The following is a 16,658-nucleotide window of genomic DNA, read 5'->3' as shown; positions in this document are numbered from 1 at the left end:
CGGCCAGCCAGCCAGCAGCCACTGCACCTGTCCCCGACTGTGCACCCTGAGGGGATTCAGGATGGAGAAAAGCAGGCTACTCACCCCATATAGTTAAGGTGCATGTCAAAGGAATGATTTCAGTGAGCCCAGACTCTTTCATCTTTCCATACATAGGAAAGCTTGAAATTCATTAACTTGAGATGTCTGGCTTTTCTTTAATTAACAGTAATCTTTTGATGTTCTGACTACCTGAGTGAGTTGTTTTTTGTTTGTTTTTTTGTTTGTTTTACAAAAACTCCTATTTATCCCGGCTCCACCCTCACCTCTTCAGAGCAGTCCCTCAGAACTATCTGAGACACTGTCTTCTGGGCTTAAGTCCTCAGCAAGTCTGCTGAATAATACATAATTCTCAACCTTTAGATTGTGTTTTTGCTTTTTTTTTTTTCCAGTCAACAGAGGCTTCATATAAAACTAAGGAATATGACTTTGCAATTCTGTTAACCTAAAAATATTATCTTAACATCAGTATTATATTGATCATCAATTTGGGATTACAACCTGGTAGGTAGCAGAATTTCAACATACTGATCACAAAAATGTTTTATCATCCTGGTGGCCCCCAGGATTTTCTTTTTTTTTCCCCTTAGTTGTAATTACCAAGTCTTCACTTCCACCCTCTTCAAACATGGTCTGCAACTCCTTTCCCAAGATCAGGAAGCAGCGTGACAGTAACCCTCTGCTTTTCCTCACAAGGGCCAGGAACCCAACCCAACAAGTATCTGAGGACAGTGCTTCAAGTCACACCACTGGATCAGTGCATTTGAACTGACTGGAGTCTGTATACTCCCACATGCCTTCAATACGGGTCCCTTTTATTTCTGTTGGTCAGATATGAATTCAAACATCACATGTGTTAGGTTCTTCAGTCAGGACAAAGTAATGTAGTGGGTTGAGAATTTCAACCTCTGCTTTTACAGCTTTAATCACTCAGATGAATTATGAACTCATTCACTTCCTTAAAACTATTATAAGAGTCATCTGGGCTATGAAAACATTAAAGCTAGACAGCAAACAGCCAACAAATACAGCAGTAATTATAAAGGTTAACGCAAATAGCCATTAACTTTTTAAACGCTTAAATGCCACGACTACTCAAAAAGCTAAAGAATTTGGGGTTTTGTTATAATATTTGTGGATTCATTCTATTTTTGAAAAACAAATTCATTGTACATTGCTTTTATGTAAATTTACATTAAAAGAACAACAGCAAATAGGGCTTCCCTGGTGGCGCAGTGGTTGAGAGTCCGCCTGCTGATATAGGGAACACGGGTTCGTGCCCCGGTCCGGGAAGATCCTACATGCCGTGGAGCAGCTGGGGCCCGTGAGCCATGGCCGCTGAGCCTGCGCGTCCGGAGCCTGTGCTCCGCAACGGGAGAGGCCACAACAGTGAGAGGCCCACGTACCGCAAAAAAACCCCACAAAACAAAACAAAACAAAACAAAAAAAGAACAACAGCAAATAAAGGTTGAATTCTAGCTAATGATTGCATGCTGAAGCATTTAGGACAAGTGTAATGTTCTCTGAAGTGCCTCAAAAAATAAGATGGATAATTAATGCATAGAGAATGAGAGCTTGGTATGTGATAAAGCAAGCACAGTAAAATGTTATGGTGAAACTAGCTGGCAGGTACATGGATATTCATGTAAAATTCTTCCAACTTTGCTGATGTTTGAAATTTTTTATAATAAAAACATTAGGCCTCAAAAAAAAATTAGGAAAAACACTTAAAATAAAGAATAATAATCAAAATAAACAAGCAAAGTAAACTCTCTAACAATCCGGCAAAAACTCACAACCAGAACTCTCAATTTTTCATGCTGATGGTGGAAGCACAGAAATAGTTCAAGAAACTTCACTTGTGGTTTCAATCTAGTCAATTTGAATTGCTAGAGGCATACAGTCAGAAATTTCTGACACCACCCAATAGCCAGGGGAAAAAGACTTGCATTTAAATAACAGATTTGACCACAATATTGGGATTTTGAAAGAAAGTTCCTTCCCACAACAGAAACTTTCATTAACACGTTCCTTTCACACTTGTCCTGGGTTTACTCTGACCCTGAAAGACGCAAAAGATGTTTTCTAACACAATGCCAGTGTTGTTACTTAATCAAAGTTTAGCATAATATTCTATCATGACAGATATCAATCATTTCTTTTCTTAGGTAGAGATAATTATTAAAATATTTTCCTGTTTTTTCTTAGAAGTTTTTTTTTTTTTATCTTTTGCAGAAAAGTAAGAAAAGGAAAGAAAGCTTATTCAGGAGCTAGAACAGACTTTTATAGAATCTTATTTACTTTCTTTTTTATGTTTAGATATATCAGTTACTAGGCCTCAGAGGCAGAGATTATTAAACCCGAATCTGGAGAGAAAAGAATTAGGATAGATTATCGCTGATAAAACAGGTCATAGTTAACTGTCTCTTCCCCAAACTCCTCTAAAAACAGAAGATTAAAAGAAGTGAAACTATCACCCCTCTAGTGGCAATATAGTGAGGAAGGAACAAGAGAGACAGAGAGACAGAAAGAGAGACAGAGAGAAGGAAGGAAGGGAGGGAGGGAGGGAGGGAGGGAGGAAAGAAGGAAAGAAAAGACACCCCCAATTATATTTCCATCTCTACAAAAATATACTTCTTGGCGAAATTTTTGCCTCAATAGTTTCACTCCATTTTTCTACTCTCTCCAATTCCCAATTTTCTCTCAATACACAAAGAAATAAAAATAAACCGTCCAGTCCAAAACGTAACTCACCTTCACGTGCCCCCCTCAACGTGATATCAGAGGAGCAGCTTGTGAATGACCTAGACCCCAAAGAGTCCAAGCTTTCAAATGAATCTTCTCTCTTATAGTTGCCTGGAGGAGCAAGAAATTCTCCACGCTCAGCGCACCAGATATCACCGTAACCACTGTCTCTGCCACTCCTCTTCAGGAAGCTGGACTCTTCAAGTGCCTGAAGAACATTTTTTAAAGACTTGTAAGTTAGCATAAACTTCCAAAAATGTAATCAGTTATCGCTTATTGATTTGCAATAGTTCAAGTTGTGCTGCATTTGCTGGTGAGGCAATGAGACTGCCCCATTAAATATCAGAAAAAATCTGATAAAAATCAGAATATACATCTGTAAATGTTTTCCCACAACTAATACTTGGCACTCATGTGACTCTATGGAGGTATTCAGTATTATTTAATAAGGTAATAATAAGGGGGAACGTTTTAATAAAAGAAAAGCTAATAATTAGAGTAACATTCAAAGGCTATAATCAATTATTATCTACAGTTTTCTGGCAATAAACATGAAAGGAGGCAATGAGAAAAGCCAACCTTAATTTTGATATCCAAAAGGAGAAAAGTTAATAAGATTATATTCAGCCTACCTCCAGGAAATATTAGGGCTCATTTTTATTAAATAAACAAAAAAGCCATAACAAAGTTCTTTAACAGAAAGAAAAGTTTTAAAAGAGAGAGGGGCAAGAATAGCAGGCGTACACTTCACAAATTCATTTATTTTCACTCAAAACCTAGATGTGAACCAAGGAAAGTAGACTTGTTTGTTGAATATAAAACATTTTCCCTGGATCTAAATGAAATACTTATTTAGCTCATATAACAGCTATATAGAAATATGTAAATGTTATTAACCATAGGTTTGTAAATCATATAGAACTTACTAAAATAAGCATTTTTAACTAACATTCCTCTAGGAAAGTTAATAGCAAAATACAACCAGACTTTTTAAAGTTAGCATGTAAGTAGAATTTATAAAGCCTTTAGTATAGTTCTAATACATAGTACTCAATGAATAGCTAATAACTATAATTTTTTTTAATATGGTGAAGGTAATTTTGTTACTATAGTAAAAATCAGAAATGTTACTTTCAGATGATGATACTAATACAGAGATAGGAATTCCTAGGTTCTTTTTTTTTTTTTTTTTTAAAGCAGAGGGTTTTCCTTTTTTTTTTTTCCTTTAATTTTATTTATTTTTGGATGCTTTGGGTCTTCGTTGCTGTGTGCGGGCTTTCTCTAGTTGAGGTGCACGGGCTTCTTATTGTGGTGGCTTCTCTTGTTGCGGAGCAATGGCTCTAGGCATGCGGGCTCAGTAGTTGCGGCACGCAGGCTTAGCTGCTCCACAGCGTGTGGGATCTTCCCGGACCAGGGATCGAACCTGTGTCCCCTGTGTTGACAGGAGGATTCTTAACCACTGCGCCACCAGGGAAGCCCCAGGAACTCCTAGGTTCTTTAATAACCAAATGTAATATGTCAACTTTCATTAAATCATTATTCAGAAAAAAAGCTATGAAAGAGAGTTGGGAGACAATTGGGATGTTCTGAATATAGACTGGATATTAACTAATGTGGAATTCATGACTGTTCTTTGGTCTAGTAGACATCACAGGTATATGGAAGAATGTTCTTACTGTTAAGAGATGCATGCTGAGTATTTAGGGGTGAGTTGTCTGCAATTTACCTTGAAATGATTAATTAAAACACAGATGGATACACAAATAAAGCCAATATGGGACATGTTTAATGATTAAATCCAATGGAACACAGGTGGGTATTTGTTGTACTATTCTTTCAACTTTTAATTAGGAACATTCTCAAGATATGATAAAAAGCTGAAGGAAGAATGTTTACAATGAATAATTAGCAGCTGTCTCAGGCATACTTTTGGCTAAGACTGGATGTTAATTCGTGGTTGAATTGTTTGACAAATGTTTAAGTGCCAGTAGGGTCTAGTAGACTTATGTGAGATTTCATATATTTTGGACGCCACACACACCCTGGAATTAGAGTTGACATTCTAGCATGAAAATGAAAGTGCCTGCTTTGTACCCTATTTCCAAGCGGGTAGGGAAGCTGGGCTTAGTGCTGGTACCACCAAAATACTTCTTAAAAAATATAGGTTTTAAAATTCTAAGTAAATCTTTAGATTTACCAGGTTTCTTAGACACACACTTGTTGAAGCCTTAGAGTTCAACTCAAGGAGATGATTTTTGGCCTCGTAAGTGTTAAAGATAATGATGATGTGCCACCGTGGTTATAAAAGAACCTAAGTGTGGCCCCGTTGCCTGGTTCCTCCCCCAAACCCCCACCAAGGACTTTACTCTGACAAGTCACCTAAAATGAGTCACCTACAACTTATAGGATGACTAAGGGTCAACAGCTTACTGCAAGTATTTTTTTTAATATATATTTTGGATTGGCCATTAAGCGTTATCTAGTTAAGGGAGAAAAGTCTGATGAACACAATGATTTTGATTTTAACAGAACAGATGCAAAACAGCTCATATATTCACGCACCTCTTATGGCTCTCCACACTCCACAATAATGGAACGGAACCACAACTATAGTTTTACCTATAAGAATTTTTTTTTATATAAATTTATTTATTTACGGCTGCATTGGGTCTTCTGCGTGGGTCATATGGCTGTGTGGGCTTTCTCTAGCTTCGGCGAGCGGGGGCTCCTCTTTGTTGTGGTGCATGGGCTTCTCATTGCGGTGGCTTCTCTTGTTGCAGAGCATGGGCTCTAAGCACACGGGCTTCGGTAGTTGTGGCATGCGGGCTCAGTAGTTGTGGCCCACGGGCTCTAGAGCACAGGCTCAGTAGTTGTGGCGCACGGGCTTAGTTGCTCTGCAGCATGCGGGATCTTCCCAGACCAGGGCTCGAACCCGAATCTGGCAGACAGATTCTTAACCACTGCGCCACCACGGAAGTCCCTGAAGATTCTTTTTTATCTACTCCGATTTTGATACTGGTGATAGGAAGCAGCCTCGAATAAAGCATTCCCAGCACAAACACTCTACTAGGATGATTCAACCTGAGTCAGACTGCCATAAAAAGAACCAAAGGCTGTAATGAGAACACTAATGCAAGAGCCAAAGTCCTATGTTATTTTTAACTGGATGTTTTCTTAGCTGAAATACCTGTAAGGCAAGGCTTTGCCCTTGCTCAAATCCCTGCCACATTCATCCTTCAGAGCCTTGCCCTCCTCCATTGCACTGACCTACCTGTTCATCTGTCTACATCAGAGGGTTGTGCTGTAAGGAAGGGTCATCAGCCTTGTATGAGTGTTTTCTCAACAACTAGTACAATGCTTGTGCATGGTATTATCTCAACTGTTATCTGAATTAACTGTTTTAAGGAATTTAAATAGGGTATTATCAACTCTTTACAATTAGAAAATAAAAATCCAGAAGGAATACCCTAACCTTCTAGACTATAATCCCATCTCCCTATAATGTATGTGGCTGGGTTCAGGCAAAACTATTTAGAGATCCGAGTAGTTACAAGGCAAAGTGATCATTTTCATCCTCAAATTTCTATCTTCCAATTATAGTAACTAACATTTATTACACCCTTACAATGTGCCAGAGACTAATGTTAAATGCCTGATTAATCATCATCAAGACCAAGCAAGCAACTAATATTAATTAGATGACCATATATTATTTTGATGACATATTTTCTTCTGCACACAGCAGATTCTCCTGCATAAATACCCCCATAGTGAAGTTAATTTTCCCATTTGAATATTATGAGTGAAGATTTGGCCAACTCTGGTCAGCGCTGGCATTTGAGATACAATGACTCATGGCAAGACAGTAAGATAAAGAAATGAGTAACTTCCATATATTTTAATAGCCCTGAAGCACCTCTCTATTACAGGTTAAGTTCATAATGAATATAGAAAGAGTTAGGTTATATAAAGTGCCTAAGAAAGAAAGTAAATTAGTATTTTGTTGAGTTACCTAAAATTAAGAAATAAATACGTATACCTATATCATATACCCTGGAAACTGCTCTGAAATACTTACTCACTCCTTGTGGTGGCTTACAAAGCCAGAAAATGAGTAACAATCCTCTCCACCCATCCCAATCAGAGCCGCCATATATCATAGAGGGAGGAGAAGAAGGCAGAGGGCATGTGGAAAAAAGAGACGAAGGGGAAAGGGGAAGATGAGAAGTAGTACTAGTTAGAGTAGTTGTCTCATATAGATAGAGTTTCCTTACCTTAGTCAGAGCTTGCCCTAAAAGATTCTCAAATGCTTTCAAATTAAGATAGGGACCATTATAGTAGGGGTTACTTTGTGCTTTTCTTCCCAGCCAGTACAAAGTTATCAAAACCTTTAAAAAAAAATTCCATGAAACAACAAGATCAGTCTATTTAGTAACTAATGGCAAGCTCAAATGCAAGTGAGCACTCTAGATAAAAGACAGTATCTATGGTTGAAAAGTAGATTTTCTTTTAAATTATGTAAAGGAAAAGGGTCACTAAAAATGTTAATTCTTCTTAGATTTCCATCTCTGAGCACATTCTCAGAGCAAAAGCCTAGACCCCAACAGGTATTTATACTCTACCGGTACACATGAAGAAGGAAAGAATTTACAGTAAGAAAACATAAATTAAACTTTTAAAGTAATAGTTTTCCAACAATCTTACAGACTGCACACTTAAAATCAAAAATTCTCAGCTTCCCTAATAATGATATTGAGCTCTTATGTTTTTCAATAAAGCTGTCACATTTTTAGAAATTCTTCTAATATGCAGAACATTATAGATATAAGTCTACATTGGGCAATTGCCCAGAGTCCTTAAACATTTAGTGTTTTTCCTTAAAGTCTGATTTTGGTGGTTTCTGACTTGCTCTCCTAAAAATCCTATAGCCTATTCATTTGCCTTTACCACATCACTAACATGTAAGGACCCACTCCCTAGATTTAACCCACCTTCTTATACTATGAGGTCAGAAAATACATGTTTCAACCATATTTAAACACAATTAGAATTTGTTTCTAGCAAAACTTAGAAAAAGGATAGAGAATATATCAGATATTTTTAGATCCCACTACCTTTTCACAGAACATGTAAGTAAAAAACCATTTATAATGTCCCATTAAATATATCTTACATTTTTCACTCTCCTATCAGTCTCTTCTCGCCTGTAAAGAAAAAAGAAAATATCCATTAGTAATATCTATGAACCTTAAATTGTTAATTATTAACTAGAAAAAACTCATTTGTATTCTAAAGTTCTATGAATATTAATAATACCTGGAAGTTCAGAAACCTTAGTCAGTATATTATCCATCAGAAGGATTTTTCCATATTCATTGATTTCATGAAATATAATTGTCAGTTTTCTATAAAAAGCAAGGTTGTCTTTTTTTCATTACTTTATTCATTACAGTCTGATTTTTTTTTTTTTTTTGGCGGTACGCGGGCCTCTCACTGTTGTGGCCTCTCCCGTTGCGGAGCACAGGCTCCGGACGCGCAGGCTCAGCGGCCATGGCTCACGGGCCTAGCCACTCCGTGGCATGTGGGATCTTCCCAGACCGGGGCACGAACCCGTGTCCCCTGCATCAGCAGGCGGACTCTCAACCACTGCGCCACCAGGGAAGCCCCAGTCTGATTTTTTAAATGTGTTATTTGCATTTATAAGTTTTCATTTTAAACAATGTTTAAACCCAATCAAAAGGGGGAAAAAATCAATGCGTGCTCACGGCAGAAAAAAAATCAGGAAATGGGGGAAAAAAACCTTAAATAGGAAAAAACAAAAGTAATTTTGCCCCGAGTTTTCTTTTCCACTTTGCGTGAGGGATTTTTCACTCAAGTTCCCCAGAGAAAATTGCTCAGAGACCAAACCCTGCAGATGTTGAAAAGTGCAGTTTAAAACATAGCCATGAATCTCTGCCTAAAGAGATTTCACTCTATTATAAGCATCATGGGTTTTCCCCCCACCTGTAAAAGGGCATGACATTTGTGGCAAAAGTTAAAGAGGCAGATGTCACCGCAACGTTGAAGACGAAAAAACATAAGCTAATTAACAAAGCGATGGATGACCCTAAACTATTGGTGCTTTCCATCAGAGACTTAAGCAGGATCATTGCTAATTCAGAGAGATGCAGGAGCCTGAGCTAGATGACCTCCAAGGTCGCTGTTCAGTCTAAGAGTCATAAGTAGTACCTTTACAAGAAAATATATATGTATACACACACATCATGTGTGTAAGACATATAAAACACACATATATAACATATATACACAGGGAGACAAAGAAAAGGGGGAGAGAATGAGCACACAAACGGAGACAAACATTTAACTTCACTTTCAAAGAATCCATGAAGACAGCTACAACCATTCCTTCCCATAAGATAAACATGAACTGAAATGAACTTAAGAACAACATTTGCCTCTCACCTACCCCCAAAACAGCATAACAAAAGTAAAATCCACAAACTCTCGCCCTACTGTGGAACTGTAAATTGGTACAACTACTTTAATACATTCGGTAGCAACTATTCAAGCTGAATATACAGTATATGCATATTCTGTGACCTAGTACTTCCACTCCTCGATATATACCCAACACAAATGCTTACAGATGCTCACCAAAAGTCACATGAGAACCTTTATAGAAGCACAATTCATAACAGAATAAACTGGAGCTACATCTCCGTCTTTAACAGTAGAATGGATAAATTATGGAATATCCACACAATGCAATATTCCATAGCAATGAGAACAAACAACCTGCAGCTATATGGTTCAATCTGACAAACAATGGGAAGTAAAGGAAGCCAAACAGAGCACAGACTGTCTTATTCATTCAAGTCGAGAACAAAAACAGGCATAACAAAGATATGATGTTAGGAGTCAGGATACTGTTCACCCTGGTGGGGGAGGATGGAAGTGACTGGAAAAAGGTGAGGGGCTTCTAGGGCGCTGAAAATTTCTTATATTTTGATCTGTAAGCTGGTTATTTAAGTGAGTTCCATCTCTAAAGTCTGTGAATTGTACACTTAAAATACACATATAGAAAAAGATACATACTTCAAAAAAGCAAATAAATTTTACAGCCCAAGTACTTAAATCACAGCTTCTCTCTTAAGTAAAAAAGAAAATCATCTTGTAAAAACAAAATCAACATTTTTCAAAGAAGTGGGGGGAAAAATCACTAGAAACTGACAATTTAAAAAAATAAGAGTTATACTGGGAATTCCCTGGTGGTCTAGTGGTTAGGATTCAGCACTTTCACTGCCATGGCCTGGGTTCAATCCCTGGTCAGGGAACTGAGATCCCGCAAGTCACACAGCATGGGCAAAAAAAAAAAAAAAAAAGGTGATAAAATATATAGCCTCTTTTTATATTAATGACCAACAAACACACTTCAGACATTAACCAAAGCACAAAGAACCATCAATACTCAATGAAAAGGATACATTAGGCTGAAAATCACCACACTCTTAACAGTCAATGCAAACCACCCCACTTTTCTCATAGGTACACTGAGGGCCGAAAGAGGAACAGAGCTCTCTTGAACGCCTGGCCTCCTTTCCACAGCCCTCTCTAAAGGTTTCTAATCCAACACACTCATTTACTTTGTATTATGATAAAGCAATAATTGTAAACACCAGGTATGGCCTATTTTGGAATAAACACTCACAATAAGCAGTGACCTTGGCACTACAACCTTTCCCTCATTTCACAATCCCTTCTGAATATGAGCATTTATAACATGCTCTTGAACACAGTGACACACGTGCCAGCCAAATTGCTGTTCTATCACTGAAATGTAATGCCAGGAATTCAAGTAGTCAATGATTTGCTGGAGTCAATAGAGGTCAACTTCTGACACACAACAAACACATCTCATTGTATGCAAGTCAGTAACCAGGCGGCTCCTTTCCCTGCTGGGGCCACAGGGCACAACCCCAAGGCCTTCCAAATAGAGCAAGCATGAGGGCAGAGGAGAAACTCATGGTATCAGTCTCTCTATGAGCCATCCAAGATATTGCCTAACCCATCAGAACCCAAAATAAGACAGTCTGATCTACAAATAGGCTAATTCCCTTACAACAGATATTTCAACAGTTGACATGGTATAATTCCCTGTTCAAAAGCATGGTCTTTGGGTCAGATGTAGGTCCCACTAGCTATGTTCATTTCGGCAATTTACTTAACTCTTGACGCTTCCATCTCCTTCTGGAGAAACTGCAAATAATGGCCCTTATTCCAGGACATCATAAGAAAAGTACACAGGTATTTAGCAGAGTCCCTAGCCTCATGGTAAGTGCTCACCAAGCAGCAGTTATCATTAGACTGTAAGCTATGTGAGGGCAGGGCCCAACTTCTTTACCAAGCTACCCACACAGGCTTCTTAGTGACGCCATGCTGGACCCCAATATTTAACTTGCAACCAGCCTGCCTGACACTCCCCATCTGTCATCCCTGCTTTATTTTTGTATTTATAACCATCAACTGCATGCATTCGTTTATTATCTGTCTCTTCATAATCCAAAAGGAATTTTTGTGATTTTATTTACTGCCATATCCCAAGTGTCTTAAGACAGGGTCTACCACCTGACAAGTACGTTAAAATATTTTATTAAAAATGCCTAGCACATGGGACTTCCCTGGTGGTCCAGTGGTTAAGACTCCATGCTTCCAACGCAGGGGGCGTGGATTCGATCCCTGGTCGGGGAACTAAGATCACATGCCACTCAGCGTGGCCAAAAGCCACAAAAACCAAAACAAAACCTCTGAGTTCCTGGAGTTTTCTAAATTAATTATTTCCATATTTTTTTTAAAAAATGCCTAGCACAGTGCATGGCACACAGATGCTCACCAATACTAATCTGAACACATTTATTTAGCTTACAGAAATGTAAGTCAGCAAAAGAAATCCTGAAATGATAAAAGCTCAGGAGATTCCTATGTGATGTCAAAGGACAGTTAAATTACATTAGCTTACTTAAAACATCCAGTTTTGACTCCAACTGTATTGATACTCATAACTGGGCTTCTTTTTTAAAGCTATTTTCTTTAAAATTGCAATAAAAGGAATTCTTTATAATCATAGATCAATAACCCAGAAAAGGCACAGGTTCAAAAACAAACGGCAGCTTCAAAGTGCTGGGTACAAAGATTAAGTGATGGTCTCTGGGATAAAAAAGCTTCCCAGCAGAGCTCTGAGAGACAAAGGCCAAAGAATCCAAACCTTCCTTGAAACCCAAATTTACCATAAAAAGGGACAGAGATGAAACATTAATAGTTTGAAAAAATGACTATGTTGAATATGTTGCTAGCCTTCTCTGTGTATTACACACTAATTTAAATATTAATATTCAAGAAATAGCAAGTATGACATAGATATCATCTTCCACTCTGTTAATGGAGTAGCTCTGGTAATTCTTCACTACCTGACAAAGGACCAGAAAACATGTGCTCATCACAGAGCTCTAAACTTTCTGCCAGAGGCCAGGAAGAAAAGAGCCATAAACCCTCAAGTAAGCCCATCAGTGAACAAGATCCATCAGTAACCACCTTATCCTAACTTCAAGGTATACTTACAGCCAGGAAACTCTAGGTCTGATCCTTTCTTTATTCAAAGCTGTTTTAAAATACTCGTACAAATCCTCCGTCAAAGAGCACCATCTCTAAGGAAAGGACCAGGGAAATAAAATCCATGTGGACGCTCTGGCTCTCATCGGGAGAGCCCATTCTTCCCCGAGGCAGCAGCGTGGCTAGGAGGGCAGGCTCTGGAGTCAGACCTCCTGGGTGCGATTTCTGGCTCCACTTTTGGGAGCTGTGAGAATGTGGCAATGCTTATCTAACTCTTTGCCTCCACAGTCTCACCTGGAAACCGCATACCCATTTCACTGGGCTTAAGACAGACATTTGAAAAGTACTGAACCCAAGCAGATCAAGTAAAGGAGACACTTCAAGACTATCCTCCAATTACCTATCTCAACCACACAGTATGGTGGAAGGGAAGTGGCGAGAGGACAGGCAAGTCTCCCCACACATAGTATTTTCCCCCTAGAAGAGACATTTCTGTGAAGCACAATTCAAGACACTCTTTCATGTTCTTCTTTCCTTTGTCTCTTTCTCTGAAAGGCTTTGAACAAGAAATTGTTTCTAGAATAAGGTCAAACAAAGAGCAAAGCAAACTAGTGTGGTATGACCCTTGTTGGCCAAACATCCATGTTGGCCCCAAGCCAGCCCTCCTCACCCGCCCTTTATCTACCAGGGCCTGCCTAGGCCAACACCCTTCAATTTCCCAAAAGCTCAAAATCTGAGAGAAAAAAAATGTGCCTACATTGCCAAAGTCTATCTCTCTCCTATCTGACAGCATAGTTTGGGAACAGAGTGTTAAAGGATGAGATTCTAGTTTTATTATAGCTTGGTGCGGCCAGCTGTATTCTAGGGCGTCATCAAAAATATTTCCAAAAACGTTCTGTTTATCCAAAGAGCTAACCCTGGGCCCACATGCATGCACCCACCTCAGCCTCTCATACAATCTCTCCTGGTGGACAGCAGAGAGCTGGAACCACACCTGACTCACGACTGTACCCCTGGAGTAAACCACAGGCCTGGCTAAGAGCTGCCCAGCTTCCAATGTTCCTATATAAGTCACCTAAAGCCACTCACAGAGCCAGTCCCGCAGATCAAGGACAGAGAGTTGGAGGAAAACTCCCCCCCAATAAGATAAAGCTTCACAGAGCTTGAAACCGACTCCCAGTTCTCTCTTTATGTTCTTCCTCCATACCTTTTTTTTTCTTCTTCTTCCATATCTTGATACACCTTTTCCTCAAGGTACCAACTTCTTCACTGACAGCACCGTAAGCTCAATCTTGTCATGTTCTGCCCTAAGATCAAAATCCCCTAGCACTGAATTCTCCATGCTCCAAAATCATCCTTCCTCCCTAAATCCCAGCCCACACCCTGCCCAATCCAACCTCGGTTAAGATCAAATACAGTTGTCTTACTGAAGCATCATACAAGGAAGCGTGTGATGAAAAACTCATGCTGGAATTTCTGATAGAGTGGGAATATCTTTGCTCCAGATACCACGGGGGAAGACGCCCTACATCCTAACAGGAGAGATGAGACATGTGGTACCACCTGCCACTACCCCAAGCTTCTCTGGCTACAAGGAATCTGGAGTTCAATAAGAGACTCAAGTATAACTTCCTACCCCACCGGGTCTCCTCCCTGCCATACACACTCACCCCTCTTTCTATCCCTAATCCGATCGCCCCGATCATCCCCTTTTCTTGGTCTCAAATAAGCTTTTACCTTTGTTCCTCAGAACAACTGCAACTCACTGGGTGATTATGTCCCCAAGCATCCACTTCCTGAGGCTACTTCCAGAGTAGAGCATGGACCCCACCCTTCCAGAGTCAGTTCTAGCCCTGCCCTGCCCTGCCCTGGGTGGCTTCAGCTGACCGGGATGTGCTGCTTGGGAAACGGGGTTGACATTAGAGAAGCTGGGCTCACACAATACTTGGTCCTCCTCCAAGCCACTAAGTAATCCCTGCCCTCCAGTTGTTGCTTATGTAGTCTGGCCACCTGTTCACAACTTTTTAAAAAATGTCAAGAAATGAGGTCCTAGATCATGATTTCATAAGCGGTCACCAGTAGAAAAAAGTGTGTGGACCGTATCTGCTTTCAATCTGTCGGGTATGCATGAGGTTAGGGAGGAGGCATGTGTGTGGCCAGGGGAGACGGTTGAGACCATTCAAAGCAGATGCCCTTCTCATTACAGCCGCGGCATCGTTTTCTATAAGAGACAAGACAGTCTGCCTCCAAATGGGAGGAAAGGGTTGCTCAGGATACTGAGTGAAATTTTAAGAAGCATAGTGACATAATAATTTCTGACGCTACTGTCTCTGAGGGAAGGGCCTGTTTTTATTCCAAATGCAGGAAGTGAAGAAGGAATTTAGGAATCTATCAGGTAACGGCTCCTTTTTCTACTAACAGACATTATTCATGGAAGCTCTTCCATTGCATTACATAAAACAGAGCAAACCTTTCTCTAATGACTGGCAAATAGAAGGAGGAAGAAATGTGTGGATAAAAGTTAAAGACGAATTCTTGGAATACTGCACTCAAAAAGTAAGCTGCATTTTAAAAAATGAAGTTGAAATTCTTCCTTTCCTCCCACCTTCATCCCTAAAAATGAAACTGTATTCCATTTGACAATCTGCCAGTAATGTGAGACACATGTGACTCATAGCTTTTAATCTGCCATTGCTACAAAATGCAGCTCTACCTGACTGGAAATTGTAAAAATGGCACTTGAGAAAATAATACCAAATCTGGAGATATTAATGAGCAAAAATCGATAAACGATGATTTCTGTACTTACCTGTGTGAGACAAAACTCTTGGAAATTCAACAGTTTTTGCCCTAGGAACATAATGCTTATTCCAAACATGACAAATGAGTAAGTACCCTCTCGTTAAAAATCATTTCTTATTAAATTTCACACCCCACCCACGCAGTACTGAGAATAGCTAAGTTTCACTTAAAGAGAAAGGAAAAAACAAACCCACATGCATTCGAAGACACCGGCACACAGTTCCACTTAAATAATGAACCTGAGGAGCTGCTGCAGGAGCTGAAAAGTGGGTTTTGTTTCTAACTCTCTCAACCACAGACTTTTTGCAAATCTTCTTTTCTACTTTTTGGAGAATGTTTGCTATTACATAAAACTGATTTCACAATTTGAGACTCACACATGTATATCCCCTGTTAGATGGTAACCCAGAAACAGACAATTCCTGAACACAGAATTTAATATCCATGATATATGCTCCGTGTACTAAATGGAGTTATGACCTTCAATTATATAAAATGTGCTGGGGAGAGACTACAGGGGGTGTCAATTACAGGCCTACCCATCATTTTACTTCTGTAGGTAACAATGCCAGGTAGCAGCAGCAATGGGAAGAGTGGGCTTGGTTTTAGACATGGGAAGTTTGAGACACATGACAAAGTAGAAATGTGAAGTGACTGGTAATTAGACATACAAGTAGGATGTTCAAGCTAGAAATCTAGGTTGGAGATATAATCTGGGGAGTTGTCAGCATAGAGATTAAATATAAAGTCATGAAGCTACCATGAGACCCCCTTAGAAAATAAGTGTAGATAGAGAAGAGGTCTAGGGATTGAGGGCTGGGAAACCCAACACATAAGGGCTAAGAGGTGGAGGAGAAACCAGCAAGGCAGACACAGAAGGACCAGCCAATGTGATGGGAGTGGCACGCCGGAGGGAAGGAGAGCGAGACGGAGGGACCAGTCAAAAATGTTGTTTAGAGGGGAATGAGGATGAGCGCTGAGGAATTACTGCTGTATTCTTTTCTTTTCTTTTTTCTTTCTTTTTCTTTTGCTGTACGTGGGCCTCTCACTCTTGTGGCCTCTCCCGTTGCGGAGCACAGGCTCCGGACGCACAGGCTCAGCGGCCATGGCTCACGGGCCCAGCCGCTCCGCGGCATGTGGGATCTTCCCGGACCAGGGCACGAACCCGCGTCCCTTGCATCGGCAGGCGGACTCTCAACCACTGCGCCACCAGGGAAGCCCTGTATTCTTTTCTTAACCCTTATAATATCTTACACACATGTAATACACACTCACTCAATTACTAATTACTTCTCCTCAAAGAAGAAAAAGAAAGAAGTATTAACATCAACAAAAATCTCGTCAAAACCACCGATGTTCCTAAACATACAATTTGGGAGAATACTGAGCTAGATGGCTCAGGTGCCCTTCCAGACTTCTGAGTCCACACTTAGCAAAGCCAACAAGAAATTCGACTATAGGTATAA

The 16,658-nt window shown here is 39.8% G+C and overlaps 1 protein-coding gene across 15 annotated transcripts in view; it reads right to left on the bottom strand.

The window, feature by feature from the left end:
• The window catches only part of LMO7 (LIM domain 7), a 97,193-nt gene that overhangs the window by 53,356 nt on the left and 27,179 nt on the right, over window positions 1-16,658 (bottom strand). For 12 of the 15 annotated variants that reach the window (XM_060129623.1, XM_060129627.1, XM_060129625.1 and 9 more), the window contains exons 2-4: window positions 7,958-7,988; window positions 7,059-7,172; window positions 2,794-2,992 (exon numbers count right to left, since the gene is read on the bottom strand). The gene's annotated coding sequence lies outside the window, so the exon portion shown is untranslated. The remainder of the gene's footprint in view (window positions 1-2,793; window positions 2,993-7,058; window positions 7,173-7,957; window positions 7,989-16,658) is intronic. The other 3 variants (XM_060129628.1, XM_060129629.1, XM_060129630.1) reach the window with 1 other exon arrangement.

Source organism: Lagenorhynchus albirostris, chromosome 18, assembly GCF_949774975.1.
Source record: "Lagenorhynchus albirostris chromosome 18, mLagAlb1.1, whole genome shotgun sequence".
Classification (NCBI taxonomy): Eukaryota; Metazoa; Chordata; class Mammalia; order Artiodactyla; family Delphinidae; genus Lagenorhynchus; species Lagenorhynchus albirostris.
This window is presented reverse-complemented; position numbering and strand designations above follow the sequence as displayed.